The 7829-nt window shown below is 42.4% G+C and overlaps 1 long non-coding RNA gene across 1 annotated transcript in view; it reads left to right on the top strand.

Moving 5' to 3' along the window:
- LOC102213945 (uncharacterized) overlaps positions 1-2363 on the top strand; it is a 17306-nt gene extending 14943 nt beyond the window's left edge. The window contains exon 4 of the long non-coding RNA XR_001290399.1: positions 2335-2363. This is a non-coding gene — a long non-coding RNA (uncharacterized LOC102213945). The remainder of the gene's footprint in view (positions 1-2334) is intronic.
- The last annotated feature ends 5466 nt before the right edge of the window (positions 2364-7829 follow it).

Raw genomic sequence — 7829 nt, 5'->3', positions numbered from 1 at the left:
CACACACACACACACACACACACACACACACACACACACACACACACACACACACACACACACACAGCATGTGTTGCCTGCACAGAGAAAGCCACACTAAGGGGTTAAAGAGGGATCAAAATTTTCTGTTGGAAAAAGAAGAGGGTGTAATAAAATGATTTCCCCAGGAGACTCTCCTGAGCTTTCCTCTGCTATCTATCTCTATATGTGTCCCTCAATTCCTCAACATTCCTAAGGATCAGTGTTAGGAAGCACAGTGTCCTGCCAACTGCGGGTAGATTTAATGCGTCTGCCACTCACTGTTGCAAAACCTTTGCACAGAGACGTGGTTATAGCACTTCCTTTCTCTCAAAGGCACATCATCAGGATCCTCAGGTTCATGTAATCTGAATGTATCTATAAGCTTTTTTGTCAGTTTGTGTAAAATATACGTGTGCCGAAAACTGAAGCCAAAAGCCTGGTGGAGAGCGCCGCGGCCTAATGAAGCCAAGGATGGTGCCCATGCGGGAAACAAGGCTTCCACACCTGAGAGGTGAATCCGTGCAAACGAAAAAGTGAATGGTGCAGTAATTACTGGTTGGGATTCGGATAATTGAGGTGGAACAATTTGCGGTAAAACCACCAGCAGGCTGATTTCGTCTGGCAGGGGGAAGGGGGGCTCGACATGCACTCGAAGAGGGGAAATCCACCCTGTAAATGCAAGTGCGTGCTACAGCAAGCACTCCAACCAACTTGTACTGAACCAGCTGTGCTTCAGTCCAGATGTGCAAATGTGGCAAAATGCAAAATTTGAAACAAAGGTTGTAGTTTGGTCTGAATTTGCATGGAATAAAGAAATACAGTTGCATCACTGATAATGGATCAAAGCTAAACTTAATATAAGAGTAAAATTATTTCACCTGGGAGACTGGGTAGGGTTATGATGGCTAAATGTAAACCCTTAACAGATTGTGCTGCACCAACTGGACCTCACATACAAACAGTTGTTTTTCTCACTGATGCAAAGTTATTTTTGGAGAGAAAAAAATAGTTTTGGATGCTTCTCTGGGGTTCTGAGAACATTTGAAAAAATTCTAGGAAATCCTTAAAACATATTCCAAAACACTGTAATCTGACTCTTGTACAACACTTTTGTAAAAATTTTTGAAGTTGAACAAAACAGCAGGCACTAGTAGTACACACACTTACTCCCTGACCCATAACACAGTACCTCTGTTAAATAGCTCAGTTAATAAGGATGTTTACAGTGATTGGAACATCTGATGCCTCAGTGCAAGAAGAGGACCCTGAGCTGTCCCCTCTGTCCCCAGGTGTCCAGCTCTCTGTGGTCAGCATGGCAAGCCTCACTGCTTATTAAATATAGTTCCAAAAATGACATGATACTAACGTGCACCTGTGCAGCTTTCTAAATCTGTGTAGCATGTATCTGCATTAAATTCACAAACACATTCTGGAGCTAATTTAAATGAAAATGTAGTTTCCAGTTGCTGGAAACATTCAAAAGTCTCCTTTAAATTTGAAGATTATGGGTTTCTTTTCAAAAATGTGTTTAAGAAAAGTGTATTTCCAAGAAAAGCAAAGCGCGAACACGCAGTAACGTGTCTCGAATAAATCATTAAGAGCCGTATTCTCTCATGAGCTTACAAGCAAATGACATAATTCAATAGGAAATCATGCATTAGTTGGGGGAAAATTTCATTTGGATCAATGGAAGGTATTGATGTCAACATTAATGGCTAACCTGACTGTTGTAACCCAGTTTGTGATGAAGGGGAGGGAATACTGGGGGGGAGGGAGTTGAGAGAAGAGTCAGCCCTGTGTAGAGGCCTCTTTGTCTGGGGTGGACTACAGAGATGCAAGGCCTGCCCTGGTTCTGGGATCTGGAGGTCAGCCAGGGCTTGAGGGGGAGCCAAGAGTGCAGAAGTGGCCAGTCGGTCCCATACTGATACAAAGAGGCCATTCTGTGGACCGCAGGTCTGCGGCGGCCCGGGATTTGCACTGAGGACGTCAGATTTCAGAAGTGAGGTTGACACACACATAAAACGGACAGCGAACACACACACCAGGACACACAGACAGACAGTTTGGATTTGGGAGACAGACACTATCTCTACTTTAGGCTTCAAACTTTCCTTTTTGCTAAAACATATAGTTAGGGCTGGACCAGGTGACCCTGAATCCTCCCTTAGTTATGCTGCAATAGACGTAGGCTGCCGGGGATTCCCATGATGCATTGAGTTTTTCCTTTTCAGTCACCTTTCTCACTCACTATGTGTTAACAGACCTCTCTGCATGGAATCACACTTGTTATTAATCTCTGTCTCTCTTCCACAGCATGTCTTTCTCCTGTCTTCCTTCTCTCAACCCAACCGGTTGCAGCAGATGGCCCCGCCCCTTCCTGCGCCTGGTTCTGCTGGAGGTTTCTTCCTGTTAAAAGGGAGTTTTTCCTTCCCACTGTCGCCAAAGTGCTTGTTCATAGGGGGTCATATGATTGTTATTTTTTTCTCTGTATGTATTATTGTAGGATCTACCTTACAATATAAAGCACCTTGAGGCGACTGTTGTTGTGATTTGGCGCTGTATGAATAAAATTGAATTGAACTGAAACGGAAACAGTGATTTTCTATAACAATAAAAAAAAATACACCCATTCATGTTTGCTGTATTTGCTTTATTGCAGCTGTTGCACGTCCACATATGCATGTATGTTTAACACAATCTTGCTTTGGAGTGTTATGTAAGAAACACTCACCTGGGTCAGAAAAACCACAGATTTGTTCTCTCCTACTCAGTCCATCAACCCCCGACTCTGGTGCTTTCCTATAGATTCCAAATAGGGTCAGCTGTGTACTGGGTTAACCTGTTAGCAGTCGGACGTACCGCCCACGGTACATTGGATGGTTTAGGGGACTAATTGGACTGCTAAGGGGTTAAACAGTCCCAGCCCCCAAAAGACCAGTTAATGAACCTTAATTGGCTTGATTAAAGCTTTATTAGGAACTACATGGAAAAGGAGAGCAGTCCTTGTAAAGATGACCTTTCACCTTTGAGCTTTAGCCCCTTCCTCCTTAGATGTGAGAAACCTGGGAAGCAGCAATAAAATAACCAGACTGCTGTGTGTGTGTGTGTGTGTGTGTGTGTGTGTGTGTGTGTGTGTGTGTGTTGGTACATAGGTGGATGAGTTGTGATTGTGTCCTTTTGACATAGAGCAGGCTTGGCCTCCCTGCTGCTTTAACTCTTAGGACAGAGCTCACACACCCTTCTACACTCGTGTATGGTCGTGTATGCTAACCAAGTCTCCCTCTCATAAGAGAACGTTTACAGGATCATTCTTTTAGAGAGTTCCCATGTGTTGTTAATACAGCGCCATGCAATCAGGACTTTTGAATGTTCAAAATCGCAAGCGTAAAAGCCCAGAAAGTATTCTGAAGGCTGACACGTCTCACTGCAGAAACTGCGTCCCAGTACATCGACATTTGGCTAGTTTTAACAACAATCGCATGCCCTCCCCCCTCCCCTTTCTTATTCTTGGCAAGGCAAGTATGTCAAACATCAAGTGCACCACGGGACATAATGCTTACACTGGGGTAAGATAAATTTTAATGATTCGAGTTGGGAAATTGTATTATTGCATCAGGGAATATAAATGACATGAAAAAAAGGGAATATGTGGGGATACGGCCAGTGGGATTATATAAATGCAATCAGTGCACAAATTCTCTGGGAACATGTGCTGTAGACGAATGACTGAACCGACAACAACATCAGAGGAGCTGGATAGGGGGGAAAAAAGTAGATCTGAAAGATATTCATCATATTGACAAAATTTAGGCAGAATTTAGACCTTGTGATGCAAATAGTTTTACTACCGAGCACAAAAGAAATGTTCAATGACTCACTCTGTGTGGTCTGTCTACAGTACAAATAAATCAGATTCATGTTGTGTGATTTTAGTCCTCCATAAATTCTCCGTCTAAGCTTTATTGGGTTAGAAAATGTGTGGCCCTTGTTGCACAACCGCAGAAACGTTTCAACTGCAGTTTTACAAACCCACCTGCTCACTTGTAACAGCCACTCCTAAAATCTTCTGTCATTGTAGATTGCTTAATATGCTTGACTAAGGGTGACGCCAATATGGCCTGTCACAGTATCAAATGTATTAGTCTATTATTTTTGTGGTCAAGCTAATAATATTAGAATGATATCTATAAAAACAAATTACATGGAAGCGGCTTCTCTGGAGTGGACACTGTACCTTACCGGTAGAAAAACATTTTAAAAAACAACTATATAATTACACGAACAAAAATATAAATGCAATGTTTTTGCTCCCATTTTTCATGAGCTGAACTCAAACATCTAAAAAAAATTTCTACATACACAAAAGACCCACGACTCGCAAATGTTCTCACATCTGTCTAAATCTGTGTTAGTGAGCATTTCTCCTTTACCAAGATAATCCGTCCCACCTCACAGGTGTGGCGTATCAAGGGGCTGATTAGACATCATGAATATTGTACAGGTGTGCCTCAGACTGCCCACAATAAAAGGCCACTTTGAAATGTGCACAATTTTGCTTTATGGGGGGCAGAGGGGCAGAAAACCAGTCTGTATCTGGTGTGGCCACCATTTGCCTCACGCAGGGCAACACATCTCCGTTGCAGAGAGTTGATCAGGTTGTTGACTGCGGCCTGTGGAATGTTGGTCCACTCCTCTTCAACAGCTGTGTGAAGTTGCTGAATATTGGCAGGAACTGGAACACGCTGTCGTATACGCCGATCCAGAGCATCCCAAACATGCTCAATGGGAGACATGCCTGTTGAGTATGCTGGCCATGCAAGTACTGAGATGTATTCAGATTCCAGGAATTGTGTACAGATCCTTGTAATGTGGAGCCGTGCGTTATCATGCTGTAACATGAGGTGATGGTCGTGGATGAATGTCAAACAATGGGCCTCAGGATCTCATCACGGTACCTCTGTGCATTCAAAATGCCATCAATAAAATGCACCTGTGTTTGTTGTCCGTAATATACGCCTTCCCATACCAGAACCCCACCGCCACCATGATCCACAACGTTGACGTCAGCAAGCCGCTCACCACACGCTCCTGTTAAAATGAAGTTTTTCCTTCCAACTGTCACCAAGTGCTTGGTTATAGGGGTCATTTTGATTGTTGGGGTTTTTCTTTCTTCTTTTTCCCTTTAGAGGGGATTGTTGCAATTTGGGTTTGGGTTGGTACTCAAAAAAGTAATGTATTACACATTTCTTGTTACTTTTCTTAATGCAGTACTTTACTTGATTACTCACCAGAGAAGGCAGTTTGTTACACTGTTACCTGTTCAAGTTCATGATCTGGCTAACAGCTTACCTTCATACCAACTGGGCTGGGATCACTAACAGTAAAAGTTATCATAACTAGCTAGCTAGGTAGCTCGCTTTGTGTTAGCAAACATCTGCACAGACAGCATGCTAAGTCCCAAAGTTCTGTTAGCAGTATAATGTAGTAGTTTCTGTCCTGGATGCTTGTGCTTCCAGTTTGTGAAGCAACCAGTTTTTTAGTGCTTTCCTTTGTGCACTAAAAAGAAATGTCCATATCCCCTCCCCTGACTGTAGTGTGTTCAGTGTTCAGGAAGGCAAAAGGATATTTCTCTGATTTTTTTTCTACATGCAGATAACTGAAGAGCTTTTCTAACCCTAGTAATTAATGAATAATTGTGACTGTCATGCGTTACATTACTGCATTACTGGAAAAATGCAATGTGATTACCCAACATTGGATTTGGTGGTATAAAATACAATTCAGTTGAATATTTGGACGGCAGAGTGGAGGACAGTATAAGCTAATGCTAGCTAATGCTAGCAACCTCTCCAATTAGTTAGAACCTGTGCATTCACTTTAATGTAAAGATGAAATACAGCATAATAAAATACTAGAAAAAGCCTTAATCAAAGAAACTGTGCAAAAACTGTAACTGTATTAATGTGAGTTTAGTAACTCGAGTTACCAGGTGTGAAGCCTAAGTGGATAAACCTGTGAGCCTCATACCTTAATAGTAAAATAAATCACCTGCTATAGAGCTGTTATGAAGAGGTAAGCTCTTAGCTATTGACACAAAGGATTTTTTTGCACCAGGTTGCATAAATGTTATTTTTTTATGGCTGAAGCTGGGCATTATAAGAGTCTTCAAGGATTGTGTCTTGGGACCAGCCTCAAGTGGACACTGGAGGAACTTTCACGTTTATTTTTCAGTCCCAGAGGTTGCTGTTTGCTTTTGAACAGTCATCAGTTGGAGCCGGCATCCATGTTCACTGCATTAGCTCCAGCCACAAATATTCGGCATGTAAGCTGTCTAAAAATGGCATCAGAGCTGCAGAGTTGCTTAAAATAATCACAAGGGTTTGTTTTTTGCATTGACAGCAGAATAAGCCGAATAGGACAAACATATTTTGACACTCAAAATGCAAAAATATGAGAACAGTGTGTGTGTGTATCTAAAATGACATGTAGAAATATGTGTGAAATGGTTGAGGTCAGCCTGGCCTGGAGGTGATCTCTGGAGTGACAGCTGAATCATTCCACCTGGAGTGTGTGTGTCTGAGTATTTGTGCGCTTTATAGCCTGTGAAATGAAGATGGGGGTAAGGTGACGCAGAGAGGAAGGGGCAACGAGGTCATGAGATAATCAACCCCTGATCAACTCCACTCGCAAACACATACACACACTGGCTGTCTTAGACCTGAGATAACTGAGTCAAAAGCCCCGGGGTCAGAGGTCAGAGCCCTAGTTCATAGAGAACACATGGAAGGGATAAAGAGGCTCTGGATTCCATAAAGCATGAGCATGAGACTTATTTATGGCTGCGGGGAAAACATCACAACCCAAATCCCTGCTCTACCTCCTTTCCTGTCCGTTCTGCTCCCTCGCTGACGGAAATATGGATATAGCGAGGGAGGGGAGAGGGCAAAATGATCTCTAAAAGCAGTTCTGGTTCTCTCTACTTCCTGTCCCAACAACTTAATTTCAAAGGCTCTCAGAGGAGGGGGTCCTCAAACTTTCACTGAAAAAGGAAACAAAACAGGGAGATTTTAAACAGTCAAACTGTGTCAGCCACAAACTGAACCAGTAAAGAAAAGCCATGTGAGAGCAAAACAGTAAAACAGTGGGGTATTGTGACAAGAAGTGGTTTTGATTTAGACCACAGAAACTAATGGCATGCTGTTTGCCTGCTAAAAGGCACAGGGCCATTTTGTTGTTTGGTGCACATTAAGTCATGGGCTGACTCACACATACACATTGAACTCTGTGGGTTTCATTTTCTTACATATCCGTTTCTGATATATTTAACATTAACTATAATCTGTTTCCTGTGCAGTGTCTCTGCAGTCACGGTGTTAGGCAACCGTGCGACTGTGTTTGTTCCAGTGGTGAAAAGCTGAGGAGGACAAGCACAAAGCCACCCCCTGGCTTCATGTTATATTATATTAGTTGGCTACTTGAGTGCATTTTTCTCTGGTCAATGTAAACTTAAGCAGGGAGACAAGAACAGCTCTAGTCATTTGAATGAATTGTCCTTTTAACATCTCAGGGATGTTAACACAATAATGACACCCCAAAATAAATGAATTCCCAGGCTGCCATGTTATTTACTAATGCTTAGAGAGGTCACACTCTGTGCACGCAAATGTATTATATTATCTACTCTAAATACTGACTTTAAATGTAAGGAGGGCTAAAACAGGGACTGCTCAGTGGTGAGGTGGTTAGCCTTAAATCAGATAAGCATTTAAGAAAATGGATGGATGGACTGAAGGAAAGTCAGTTTTCCT

The sequence above is a fragment of the Pundamilia nyererei genome, unplaced genomic scaffold (assembly GCF_000239375.1).
Source record: "Pundamilia nyererei isolate P.nyererei 1_Seehausen unplaced genomic scaffold, PunNye1.0 scaffold00062, whole genome shotgun sequence".
NCBI classification, from domain to species: Eukaryota; Metazoa; Chordata; class Actinopteri; order Cichliformes; family Cichlidae; genus Pundamilia; species Pundamilia nyererei.
The sequence above is the reverse complement of the archived record's forward strand: the minus strand, read 5'-3'. Positions and strand labels throughout refer to the sequence as shown.